The following is a 15,143-nucleotide window of genomic DNA, read 5'->3' as shown; positions in this document are numbered from 1 at the left end:
CTGAGCTGACAGATGTTCAAAATCGCCGACCGCGATTTGGAAATGGCGCCGCTGGCGCCGAAATACACAGAGCTGGTCCTCGGCTCTTCTCTGCCACTTTTGGCTGCACTCGAGCGCCGCCCGAACCTAGCCGAGTGTACTCGGCTAGCTTCGGATTGCTCCGCTCACAGCCACGCCCATCCCGGGCGGGACTACGAGTGGAGCCGAAAGTGAACGAGAGCTGCCGAGAAGAGCCGAGGACCGTCTCTGTGTATTTCGGCGCCGGCGGCGTCATTTTCAAATCGCGGTCGGCGATTTTGAAGCTCAGGATCGCAGGGGATCAAACTGCGAGCTGCAAGGCTGCACTGGGGCAAGGCTGCACTGGGGCAAGGCTGCACTAGGATAAGGCTGCAATGGACACTGGGGAAGGCTGCACTGACAAGGCTGCACTGACAAGGCTGCACTGACATGGCTGCACTGGGACAAGGCTGCAATGATGGGCATTTAAATGTAAGTTTTTTTCCCTTCAACTTCCCTCCTAAAAGTTTTTTTTTCCTTAAAATTCCTTCCTAAATTTGGGTGCATGTTATACGCCGGTGCGTGTTATACACCTATAAATACGGTAACTGTAAAGTGTAAAAAAATAAATACAAATCAAATAGATAAGACACTTTTTTTTAAAGCCCCCTCATCTCTCTGTGCTCATACGCAAAAGCGCACACATACATAAGTCACGCATGCATATGTAAACAGTGTTTGCACCACACGTGTGAGGTATCGCCGCAAAAGTTAGAGCGACAGCAATAATGCTAGTGCTTGTCCTCCTCTGTATCTCTAAACAGGTAACCTGTAAAAATGTTTAAAGCGTCACCTATTGAGATTTTTAAGTACATTACTTTGACGCCATTCTACAAGCACATATTTAAAGCATGACATTTTAGCTATCTATTTACTCATACATGTTTCATATTTTACAAAATATTTGGGGTATATGTTGTGTTTTTTTTTATTCATTAAAGTGTATTTTTTCCCAAATAATTGCATTGAAAAATCACTGCGCACATGCAGTGTGACATAAAAAATTTCAATGATCGCCATTTTATTCCCTAGGGTCTCTGCTAAAAAAATATATAGAATGTTTGGGGGTTATAAGTAATTTTTTTAGCAAAAAATACTGATTTAAACTTGTAAACAAGACGTACCAGAAAAGACCTGGTCTTCAATAATAAAGCTGTTCATGATTGGTATGACCAAAAATTAACTTGGAATGAAGAGGAGGGGCAGAAATGGATGGATAGATAGATAGACATAAAAGAAGTTGTTTTGAAAATGTATTAAAAATAAAAAATGAAAAAAATAACATGTACATAACAAAACTTTGTTGAAGTACCTTTGGCACCAATTTATGCCCCATACACACGATCAGAAATTCTGCCCGCAAAAGTCGGATGAGAGCTTTTGGTCAGAAATTCCGACCATGTGTATGCTCCATCGGACTTTTGCTGGCAGAATTCCAACCAGCAAAAGATTGAGAGCAGGTTCTCTATTTTTCGGTTGGAAAAAGTTCCTATCCGAAAATGCGTTCGTCTGTATGCAATTCTGACGCGCAAAAAATCACACATGCTCGGAAACAATTCGACGCATGCTCGGAAGCATTGAACTTCATTTTATCGGCTCGTCGTAGTGTCATATGTCATCGCGTTCTTGACGGTCAAAAGTTCAGAGAATTTTTATGTGACCGTGTGTATCCAAGGCACGCTTGAGCGGAATTCCGTCGGAAAAACCATCCAAGTTTTTTCTGACAGAATTTCTGATCGTGTGTATGGGGCATAACAGCCTCAAGTCTTTTTGAGGATGATGCTACAAGCTTGGCACACCTATTTCTGGGCATTTTCTCCAATTCTTCTTTGCAGGATCTGAAGCTCCATCAGTCATTTTGAGATCTCTCAAGAGATGTTTAATCGGGTTCAAATCTGGGCTCTCGCTGGGCCACTCAAGGACATTTACAGAGTTGTCCCATAGCCACTCCTTTGTTATCTTGGCTGTGTGCTTAGGGTCATTGTCCTGTTGGAAGAGGAAACTTTCACCCCCAGTCTGAGGTCCAGAGCACTCTGGAGCAGGTTTTCATCAAGGATGTCTCTGTACATTGCTGCATAGTGAACTTGGTGTTGAGTTATCCACTTTATGGTCAACACAAAGGACAAGGGGGCACTCTTTACATCTAGAGGAAAAGAGATTTCATCTCCAAATACGGAAAGAGAAGAGAACACCTATCCCTCTCAGCAGGGCCAAAGTACATAGGGCATTATCAGATGCTAAGATTTCTGTTAGGGGATCAGCTCCTGGCTGATTCAATATACTTGGATACAATATTTCTTGTTTACTTAATAATATATAACAAATACATTTTTAGATTGTATGCTGTTATGAGCAGGGACCTCCTAATCCTCCTGTATTGAATTGTATTGTAACTGTATTTTCTCTTTTTATTTTGTAAAGCACTGAACATACTGTTGGTGCCATATAAATCCTGTATATTATGAATATTAAGTGTGCATGTAGTAAATAAAATGTATACGTTAATTAATTAACTACAGTGTGCTCACCGCTTTGATTGGTGATCTCTCCCAGTGGGCAGGGAATGCACTGGAAGCAACAATGGGGTTTTCCCATGATTGCTGCTTTTCTGAAGCCTGGCGGACAACTCTCACTACAGACAGATGTGGGAATCTATGAAACAATAAATTCTTCACATTATAAACAAATACATTTACAGATAAATATGTAACTATGCACACAGTGACAATTTTTTAGATACGTTTAAATAGCTGTCTACTCTACACTTTTTTGATAAAATGTAGCTATTTGCTATTATTCTCATGATTAGTACAACACCATAGGGATTGATTTATAAATGTATTCACACAACTTACTCCCGGGATTCACCCATTTGTACAATTTAATTCAATTAGAAAAAATGTGTGAAAATTGTATAGAAAAAAATATCAAAGACCCATGTGATGCAACAACATTTTTTGTAAATAGGGATGAGCTGTGTTCAGTCTGAATCACGTTTGCCAAAACCCATTGGAAGCTGTAACATGATTGCTTCTCTGCTCCCCCCAATCAGCTGTGGATTGGGCTTTCCCTGCCAAAAGATGAGTGTGCGTAAACAGGTAGCAAAGCTTGTATTTTGCCAAATGGTCACATTGGGTCAAATACACTTACCCAATATTGACATGTCTTCATATTAGGTCAATGATGCAATGAGCATTCCCACCCCTCTGTGGAATGTCCCATCCAGTGCTGATTGGGCCAGCCTCCTTCAAGTTCTGCTAAACTTAGTTCTGACTATAGTTGAACTGAACCCAGGATTTTCCGACAACAGAATCCATGTTTTTTTTCTGACGGATGTTGGCTCAAACTTGCATACACATGGTCACACAAATCTTGTCAGAAATTCTGAACGTCAAGAACGCGGTGACGTACAACACGTAGGACGAGCAGAGAAAAATGAAGTTCCATATCCAGTGCGGCTCTTCTGCTTGATTCCGAGCATGTGTGGAACATTGTGCGTTGGAATTGTGTACACACGATCAGAATTTTCGACAACGGATTTTGTTGTCGGAAAATTTGAGAACCAGCTCTCAAATTTTGTGTGAAGGAAATTCCGATGGAAAATGTCTGATGGAGCCTACACACAGTCGGAATTTCCGACAACAAGCTCCCATAGAACATTTTCCGTCGGAAAATCCTACCGTGTGTACGGGGCATTACTTGTAATGCAGCCTTCATTTAAAGTGGACCTGAATTTAAAAAGTGAGGACCCACTGTTATCTACTATTATATATAAAACATCTAGAATAGTTAATTATGCCTAATCAGTACCCTGAAAAATGTATCCCTTGCCCTAAAATCTTCCCGAAAAATAACATTGCAGTTCCTGTGCCTAGGCACATCTGTTCTGTAGCTTCATTGCTGTATGTCAGTAGGGTATGGGCATGTAATACATTGGTGCCTCTGGCTGCTAGTGTCACAAGATCTGAAGTGATTTGCTAATAGCACTACTGTGCTGTTCACTGTTCTCCTTGCTGGAGAGGAAGCTGTGCCTGAGAACCAGCAGTGAAAGGATCTCCCTGCTTCATCTATTCTGTGCCTTCTCCACCTCTCCTGCTTCTTGATCTTTACCCCACCAGTCATCAGATCATCAGGAGACTCATCAGTTAGTATTAGCCCCCTTTAGGTCTAGGGTACCCCCCTAACACCCCCTAATAAAGTTTTAACCCCTTGATCACCCCCCGTCGCCAGTGTCGCTAAGCGATCATTTTTCTGATCGCTGTATTAGTGTCACTGATGACGCTAGTTAGGGAGGTAAATATATAGGTTTCGCCGTCAGCGTTTTATAGCGACAGGGACCCCCATATACTACCGAATAAAGGTTTTAACCCCTTGATTGCCCCCTAGTTTACCCTTTCACCAGTGATCACTGTATAACTGTTACGGGTGATGCTGGTTAGTTCGTTTATTTTTTATAGTGTCAGGGCACCCTCCGTTTATTACCGAATAAAGGTTTAGCCCCCTGATCGCCCGGCGGTGATATGCGTCGCCCCAGGCAGCGTCAGATTAGCGCCAGTACCGCTAACACCCACGCACGCAGCATACGCCTCCGTTAGTGGTATAGTATCTGAACGGATCAATATCTGATCCGATCAGATCTATACTAGCGCCCCCAGCAGTTTAGGGTTCCCAAAAACGCAGTGTTAGCGGGATCAGCCCAGATACCTGCTAGCACCTGCGTTTTGCCCCTCCGCCTGGCCCAGCCCAGCCCACCTAAGTGCAGTATCGATCGATCACTGTCACTTACAAAACACTAAACGCATAACTGCAGCGTTCGCAGAGTCAGGCCTGATCCCTGCGATCGCTAACAGTTTTTTTGGTAGTGTTTTGGTGAACTGGCAAGCACCAGCGGCCTAGTACACCCCGGTCGTAGTCAAACCAGCACTGCAGTAACACTTGGTGACGTGGCGAGTCCCATAAGTGCAGTTCAAGCTGGTGAGGTGGCAAGCACAAATAGCGTCCCGCTGCCACCAAGAAGAAGACAAACAGGCCTGTCGTGCCCATAATGCCCTTTCTGCTGTATTTGCCAATCCTAATTGGGAACCCACCACTTCTGCAGCGCCCGTACTTCCCCCATTCACATCCCCAACCAAATGCAGTCGGCTGCATGAGAGGCATTTTCTTTATGTCCTCCCGAGTACCCCTACCCAAGGAACCCAAGAAAGATGTTGTGTCTGCAGCAAGCGCAGATATAGGCGTGACACCCGCTATTATTTTCCCTCCTGTCCTGACAATCCTGGTCTTTGCATTGGTGAATGTTTTGAACGCTACCATTCACTAGTTGAGTATTAGCGTAGGGTACAGCATTGCACAGACTAGGCACACTTTCACAGGGTCTCCCAAAATGCCATCGCATTTTGAGAGACCCGAACCTGGAAGCCGTTACACTTATAAAAGTTAGTTACAAAAAAAGTGTAAAAAAAAATAAATATATATAATATAATCTATTGTTCTGCTCTTTTTTACTGTATTCTATTCTGCAATGTTTTATTGTTATTATGTTTTATCATGTTTGCTTTTCAGGTATGCAATTTTTTATACTTTACCGTTTACTGTGTTTTATCGTTAACCATTTTTTTTCTTCAGGTACGCCATTCACGACTTTGAGTGGTTATATCAGAATGATGCCTGCAGGTTTAGGTATCATCTTGGCATCATTCTTTTCAGCCAGTGGTCGGCTTTAATGTAAAAGCAATCCTAGTGGCTAATTAGCCTCCAGACTGCTTTTACAAGCAGTGGGAGGGAATGCCCCCCCCACCGTCTTCCGTGTTTTTCTCTGGCTCTCCTGTCTCAACAGGGAACCTGAGAATGCAGCCGGTGATTCAGCCAGCTGACCATAGATCTGATCAGAGACCAGAGTGGCTCCAAACATCTTTATGGCCTAAGAAACCGGAAGCTACGAACATTTCATGACTTAGATTTCGCCGGATGTAAACAGCGCCATTGGGAAATTGGGAAAGCATTTTATCACACCGATCTTGGTGTGGTCAGATGCTTTGAGGGCAGAGGAGAGATCTAGGGTCTAAAAGACCCCAATTTTTTCAAAAAAAAGTACCTGTCACTACCTATTGCTGTCATAGGGGATATTTACATTCCCTGAGATAACAATAAAAATGATTAAAAAAATGAAAGGAACAGTTTAAAAATAAGATAAAAAAGCAAAAAAATAATAAAGAAAAAAAAAAAGAAGCACCCCTGTCGGCATGCTAAATCATGTGGTCCCCTGCTATACCGTTGTATCCTAAAACAGCTAAATTCTACAGCTTTTGTGATTTTGTCTATATAAAGTAGATGAGTGAAATAGGTGCTATCTTCAAACTATACACCTCAGACTGTATCTTAAAGTCCATTTCTGGGCAAACAATTTTTTTTCTACCCATGCGTGTGAGGATGAGTTTTCATTCTGCACTGACTGTTCTATCTCTAGCAATACACACCAAACTGAGCATGTGCAGCCTGTCCCCTGGCTCTGTATTATCAGGAAATATATTGGGGACAGTGGACGGAGGAGATGATCAGAGAAGACAGGATCAAACAGCCTTTTTTTACACAATGCTGAGGATTAACCCCTTAGGTTCCACAGTGAGTATAACAAGCATGCTTTACTGCATATACACACTGATTTTAATTTTTTGGGTTTAGTAACACTTTAACCCATGCAGTGCAGGCACAGCCCCACTGCACTGGGTAAAAAAAGCTTACGCTTTAAGTAATGGAAATCCAATAAAATGCAATAAAGTATTTGAAACCTGACTTCACCCTTCATCAAAAATGATATTGTAAAACTTTAAACTTTATAATAAGAAATTATTACTTTGTTGTCACAAGTAGCAGAGAACTGATTTGGCTAAGGGATTGGAGAGTTCTAGGGCACATAACTGCCATGGAGTTTTGTGCATCTTTAATGTCACTAGTGTTTGATATGGTTTACCTGCCTTATGGAATCTAGGTAGGGCCTACTACTTTAAGCATCCCACCAAAAGATTTAAACCTTCACTAAATTAAACCTCAGGGTCATCATAGCCCTGAAATTTGTCTTGCTTATAATTTAATGCCACAGAAGTATAAAATCCACAGGGAAGAGAACATTCTGTAAGCATACAAAGATTATAGAAATAACATTTGCACAAGCAGAAGGTCAAAGCAGACAGAAACAAATAGTCAACGAGAACCATAGAAGTAGAGTTGAGGCTAAGAAAAACAATTGTTCAGGTAGGAACAAGACATGGAAGCAGACCAATGGCGGGCACAAACACAGGACATTTAAGTGTATGTAAGTCCTTAGAATAAACTTCTCTTATTTGCTCCCTTCTGGTCTATGTAATGTTTCATTAGAACTATTTTGTTATATCTGTTTGATAAGTGCAAACAATACATTGATCTTTTCAGAAAATCAGAGCATTCCTGTGTCCTCTACACACTTCCATGTTGTTGCAAAAAAACCTTCCTAATTCTTATGTTTGCTTTACAGAATGATTAGCATTTATGTTGTAGAGATCGGAGAGTGTCGGTGTTCAAGTAGATTGGCAAAGGAAAACTGAGCAGGGTGGACACCACTTAGTCCATAAAAATGATGTGTGTTGTGAGCACAAAACAGAGCTTTAGAGCTGAGTGCAATTCCAGCATATCAATGGGTATTCTTCTGTACTTGCAGGGTCTTTAAAGGCACACAATACCGGAAATGTGCATGTATTTTTTTATTATTATTTTGCCTTAACAAACACTGGGCATAGCTACAATTACATCTCAGAGAACCAGGATACAGTGAATGAGAGATGTTCTGTAGTCCAGATACATTTCCTGCCATATGATGATGATGATGCTGCTGCTCTGTAGATGCAGTACACTAAGTTAGTGCTGTCACCTTTGGGTTTTTGGCAAGATTAAGTAACATAAATCTGAAAAAGGAAAACAAATGCACATAACAAATGTAAGGACTAGTGTGTTACAAAATATTACATTTTTTTTACATTTTTATTTTAAGTTAAGCCACAAGTTTCATGATTTTAGGAGAAGACACGTCTATTAACACTGGAACACTAATTAACTCAGGCGACTGTGTAATCAATAGATTCAGCAGACAATCTCAAGCCAAGGTAGACATCCATTCTGATCTGCTTTGGCCAATCCTGGCCTTAATTCCGCTAAGACTTAAGCCTCGTACACACGATCTGATTGTTGGCCAACAAAACCCTGGACTTAGGGCTTTGGCCCAAACTTGTCTTGCATACACACGGCCACACGAATGTTGGCCAACAATCACGAACGTAGTGAAGTACTACATGGTTTTTCAGCTCTTTAGCGCCACCGTATGGGCTCCTTCTGCTAATTTCATGTTAGTAGAAGTTTGGTGAGTGTTGATTCGTGCTTTTCTTTTCGCGTTTTTCATTTAGCGCTTTTCAGTTTGTTTCTGAACGGCCGTTCGTCAACCAGACATGTTGCGGAATCGGAGGAGATAACGTGTTATTTATTATTGACCTTGGAGTTATTGCTTTGACATAATTTTTTGGGTTGAATAATGATTTGATTTGGTATATTTTATACTTTTCTTATATATATAATATATATTCTACATTTCTATATTTTTGGATGCATAAAATGCACTTTTTGGTTAAGTTCTAATGGCAGATAGCATGTCTAATTTTATTTGTTTTCTTTTTTAATGCATGATAAAAAAATTGTGGAGAATAATACTTGGCTATGTGTTTTACTTCATTATTTTATTATTATTTATTAATTTATTATTTTGGGAGTAGGCAATTACGTTTTAAAAAAATACAATGTAAAATTGACAAGGGACACCAACATAGGGGATAATGGTGTTGTGGTAACTTGCCCAAAAAAAATAAAAAAAGAATAATAATATTATTCTTGATATCACTAGAGAAAAAAGCCTTTGAAAATTTGTTTGCTGAGGATGTCAAATGACGAAGCGCGCACGACAGAACCACGCACACTACGTCACTTCCGTATCTAGGAGTGGGTGGAACGCAGGTGCAACGCACAGCTGCTGACATCCCCCATCTCGATATACGGTCTGGCTTCAGTGGTTTCTAAATTGTTTTTAGCTGGGAATCCGTGTCATCCTGCCTCAGTGGTACACTGGGCAGGAATACACAAAAATACTTTTTTGGGACTTTTTTTTTATATGTTTTTATAAATAAAAGGACTTTTTACGTTTACTACACTATGGAAGCCCTTTTCTTATGTCTTTGATACATGAGGGCATTGCAGCACCTCCATCAGCCGGGATCCTCCGCAAACAACAGGGAGCAGCGATTTCCATTTGAAGTATTACATGCCCACTACCCCTGCAGGGGTACCAGGAGTCGGTGAGTAGGAAATCTGAAGGGGGGGCACAAAAGTCACCTGGCAGCGTTTTAAGCACTAAAGTCACCCCTGGGAGTTCCTGACCTGATGCAGACATAAGTTTATGGGACTATTGTACACTACTTTGGATTTAATACTGCAGCATATGCTGGGTCCAGGCTTCACTATATGAACTGTGATGTACTCATATGGCCCATATTCTATGCTTGAGTTGTGCACACATATGGATGTAGCTGGTGTAGATATAGATCTATGGGACTAACATACATTACTCTGATAGATTCACTGTGGCATATGCTATGTTTAGCCCTATTGTACTACTCAAGTTGCATCTGTGGGGTTGATATAAGTTAAAGTGTATTAAATTGGGTGATTATTTGTCCTTGCCCTATACAGTTGGCACAGTGTATATTAGTATACACAGAGCGGAATATCTCTGGCAATACACTGCGCCAACTTAGGGAATTCACCTATATATTATTTTGCTTACCTTTTATACAATTTACGTTTGTATACACAATAAAATATCTCACCAATACTTACTAATTAGGGACCCTAGGATCCCCCCTACCCATTCCTACCAGTCACCGGGGTATTCCATTTCAGCGAATAACTGGGATGATATGTTCATTGGTGTGTAATACTGTACCAACATAAAACCACCCGTATGGTTTATCCTGTATATGCAATAGCATTTAGGTTTTCCAGGTAGCGCCAATTAACCCTTTTCTTTTAGTTTATGCATGGTTAGCAGAGTACGCTTTGTGAGTGCTCTGTGTAGGGGAGGCAGCAACCTGTTTTTATACCATATAGGCCTATCCTAAGCGCAGGTTTTTTTACGTGATACTGACAATCAAAATATTGATTGTGATTTTTTTTACCAAAAATATGTAGAAGAATACATATCGGCCATAAACTGATGAAAGAAATAGTTTTTTTTATATATTTTTGGGGGATATTTATTATAGCAAAAAGTAAAAAATACTGCATTTTTTTCAAAATTGTCGCCTTCTTTTTTTTTTTATTCGCAAAAAATAAAAACCGCAGAGGCGATCAAATAACACCAAAAGAAAGATCTATTTGTGGTAAAAAAAAGTACGTCAATTTTGTTTGGGTACAGCGTCCCACAACCGTGCTATTGTCAGTTAAAATGCTCTGGTCTTTGGGCAGCCAAATGGTCCGGGTCTGAAGTGGTTAAGGAGCATTCTTTCCAGTGGTCATCACTCTAATCTATTATGCTCTGTTGATAGGGTCATTATTAGCAAAGGTTTCCTTAGACCAGACAGTTGTTTCAAGAGTTCCTGCATTTTAAAAAGATTGAGAAAGGCTGCTCTAGAGCTTTAGAGTTCTGGCCAGCTACCAAGATTCTAGCAGAACAAAAAGTAGGGTAAGAACTAAGATTTCACTAAATGTACTTTGAACATTGAATTTCTCCACAATGCTTACAGATACAGAGGTCAGAGATTGCATATTTTAAGGTGTTTTTACTGTTTTTTCAGCAAATGTAAATACGATATTAGCCATCATATGGGCACATGTTCACTTTAACCGCTTGCTGACCAGATGCAGTACATTTACTGTGGCAGGTCGGCTCTTACAGGTACAGTCACTGCTGAAAGCAGGGAGTAAAAACCGGCACATTGCTTAGTAAAAACAGCACACAGTACACACAGTAACACTTGTTTGGCACTGTCATGCTTACCTCTAATGCAGGTGGTCAGGCACTATAGCTAGCTTCTGTGTTCTTCACCTATAGAAGCCCCCTTTCCCATAAGGCAAGCAGGCCTACCAGTACTCGGTTGCCCCCATGTCTTATACACAATGCTATAGTCCCTGGCCACCACGCCGAGTCAGGTGCAAACTGAGCAAAGCAAACAGGTACTTGCGGTTGGCAGACAGACAGAGTGGTTCAATGACAGTCCAGGTACAAGGCAGGCAAGGTTCAGATTAGTCAGCCTCCAATCCATAGTCAAAAGGTAGGCAGAGTTCAGAGAATAATCGATATCCGATCCAAGGTGATAAACAGAGGAATTTAAACAGCCGAACACGACAGACAGGCAGAGAGCTTGAGCATGTATTAAACATGCTATCACAAGCATGAGACTTGGCTGGCCTAAATCAGGTATGGTCTCCACCCTGAGTCTGGCCACATCAATCACCTTGCATGTGGACAGACAGACAGGGATGCATCATAGCCAAAATCAGGATGCTGGAATGAGACCGGCAGCTGTCAAAGAACAAGAGTGTTTACACGCTAGTGACAGGCACACAATTACATAGTTACATAGTTACATAGTAGGTGAGGTTGAAAAAAGACACACATCCATCAAGTCCAACCTATGTGTGTGATTATGTGTCAGTATTACATTACATATCCCTGTATGTTGCGGTCATTCAGGTGATTATCTAATAGTTTCTTGAAGCTTAACCCTTTGAGCACCCTAGATATTAACCCCTTCCCAGACAGTGACATTAGTACAGTGATAGTGTATAGTATTATCACTGTTTACTGTATTAGTGTCACTGGAGATGTCAGTGGCAGTTAGGCAGTAGGGATGAGCTTCGAGTTCAAGTCGAACTCATGTTCGACTCGAACATCGGCTGTTCGCCAGTTCGCCGAACAGCAAACAATTTGGGGTGTTCAGGGCAAATTCGAAAGCCGCAGAACACCCTTTAAAAGTCTATGGGAGAAATCAAAAGTGCTAATTTTAAAGGCTTATATGCATGGTATTGTCATAAAAAGTATTTGGGGACCTGGGTCCTGCCCCAGGGGACATGGATCAATGTAAAAAAAAGTTTTAAAAACGTCTGTTTTTTCGGGAGCAGTGATTTTAATAATGCTTAAAGTGAAACAATAAAAGTGTAATATTCCTTAAAATTTCGTACCTGGGGGTGTCTATAGTATGCCTGTAAAGGGGCGTATGTTTCCCGTGTTTAGAACAGTCTGACAGCAAAATGACATTTCAAAAGAAAAAAGTCATTTAAAACTACTCGCGTCTGTTAATGAATTGCCGGTCCGACAATACACATAAAAGTTCATTGATAAAAACAGCATGGGAATTCCCCACAGGGGAACCCCGAACCAAATTGTAATAAAAAAATGGCGTGAGGGTCCCCCTAAATTCCATACCAGGCCCTTCAGGTCTGGTATGGATATTAAGGGGAACCCCGGACAAAATTTTTTTAAAAAAATGGCGTGGGGTCCCCCTCAAAATCTATACCAGACCCTTCAGGTCTGATTAGGATTTTAAGGGGAACCCCACACCAAAATTTTTAAAAAATATGGGTCTGGTATAGATTTTGAGGGGGACCCCACGCCATTTTTTTTTTTTTTATTTTGTCCGAGGTTCCCCTTAATATCCATACCAGACCTGAAGGGCCTGGTATCGAATTTAGGGGGACCCCCACGCCATTTTTTTATTACAATTTGGTTCGGGGTTCCCCTGTGGGGAATTCCCATGCTGTTTTTGTCAATGAACTTTTATGTGTATTGTCGGACTGGCAATTCATTAATAGCCGCGAGTAGTTTTAAATGACTTTTTTTCCTTTGAAATGTCATTTTGCTGTCAGACTGTTCTAAACACGGGAAACATGCGCCCCTTTACAGGCATACTATAGACACCCCCCAGGTACGAAATTTAAAGGAATATTACAATTTTATTGTTTCACTTTAAGCATTATTAAAATCACTGCTCCCGAAAAATGTCCGTTTTTAAAACTTTTTTTGCATTGATCCATGTCCCCTGGGGCAGGACCCAGGTCCCCAAACACTTTTTATAACAATAACTTGCATATAAGCCTTTAAAATTAGCACTTTTGTTTATTCAGGTTCGTGTCCCATAGACTTTAATGGTGCTCATGTGTTCGAACAAATTTTTTGCCTGTTCGCATGTTCTGGTGGGAACCGAACAGGGGGGTGTTGGGCTCATCCCTATTAGGCAGTTCCCACCCAGTGTCAGTAAGTGTCAGATTTCCCACCACACTATCACAGTCCCACTATAAGTCGCTGACCCCCTCCGTTACAAGTATGAAAAATAAATAAATAAAATTTCCAGTATCTATACACAGTGGTGATCAAATACCACCAGAAGAAAAGCTCTATATGTGTGAAAAAATTATATAAATTTTGTTTGGGTACAACTTTGCATGGCAGCGCAATTACCAATTAAAGTAGCTCATTGGAAAATAGCAAAAAAATGGCCTGGTTATGAAGGGGGTAAAATCTTGTGGAGCTCAAGTGGTTATCGTATTCCCAGAGAGACAAGAGAAAGACCTTTAAATACAGGACCTACCAAATTGGATGCTGAAAGCTAGCTTTTCTACACTAAAATGTACCAACACCCTGATCTCAGTATATAAAAACTTATTGATTTGCTATACAGTATTTGTGTCCCAGGGTGGAAAGGTGTTGGTATAATCTGTGCTGACCAGCAGTTTTTTAAATTAGATTTTGCCTTTCAAAAACAAAAATCTGTTATTTTCAGAGTATTTATAGGATAGGGTGATCATTTGTGTTGGAATTTTGCTTGATTATATAGTTCAGTATGCTTTTCTGTTTTAAAAAAAAGTAGCTATAGAATACAAAAATGAACATACATTATAATGAAGAATATAGCTTTATTATAATGGTTAATACTGTTAAAATTATCAGTATTCCACAAAATCAGTCAAAATCAGCGTAAATGTGGATTGACAGTATGCATAAGATCATCTCTGCTTTTTATTTTCTGTTGCCATATCTCTTATTGAGATATTTTTTGGCATTTATTTTGGGATGGAGTAAAATTATATAGCATTTTGGAACAAACATGCAGCCAAGCATAGCCCAGGTAGAGGATAGGATAGCAAAAACTTCCAAGGCCACTGTGTACTTGGTATTAATGGAAAGGTGGCTTGCTATGAAGGTCAGCCAAACACTAAGGAAAGCCACCATGCTGAAGGTAATAAATTTAGCTTCATTATAGCTATTTGTGAGCTGCCTAGCCAGGAAAGCAACTAGAAAACTAAATTTAGCCAAAAGAGTGAGATAGCCCAAAGTACACAAAAAAGCAACCATTGATCCCTCATTGCATTCAAGAATGAGAATTTCAGGTTTGACGTTATTGTTGTACTGAGGGTATGGTGGGAAGAATAAAAGCCAAAAGGTACAAATAAGAGACTTTAAAAAAGTTCCCAAACCAATTACTTTATAGGAAACATATGGACTAGCCAATTTACTAAAATAACTGTTTGGTTTGGTGGCTCTAAATGCAATCATAACCATCATGGTTTTAGCAAGCTTACATGACACACAAAGGGCAAAGACCATCCCAAAGGCTACCTGACGTAAAAGACACTTTTGACGTTGAGGATAACCAATGAATGCCAAAGAGCAAAAGAAGCAAAGTGAAAGGCAAATCAGAAGCAGACAACTGATGTTATAATTGTTGGCACGCACTATGGGAGTAGCTTTATAATGAATAAAAAGCCATAAAATGGCTAAAGGGACAAAGGATGATGTAACACTGGTACATGTTAATGTTATCCCCAATGGCTCGTCAAACTTGAGATATTCAATGTGTTTTGGCAAGCATCTGTCTTTTTCCTGACTTGGCCATTCATTCCATAAGCATGTAGAGCATTCAGCAGAATCTAAAAAGAATAATACAAAAAAAATAATAATAGTAGTATTAAAAGGATACCGTCCTCAAACAGCAGCCTGTGTTAAGCTTTTTACA

This window comes from Aquarana catesbeiana, linkage group LG03, assembly GCF_042186555.1.
Source record: "Aquarana catesbeiana isolate 2022-GZ linkage group LG03, ASM4218655v1, whole genome shotgun sequence".
In the NCBI taxonomy this organism is placed as follows: Eukaryota; Metazoa; Chordata; class Amphibia; order Anura; family Ranidae; genus Aquarana; species Aquarana catesbeiana.
This window is presented reverse-complemented; position numbering follows the sequence as displayed.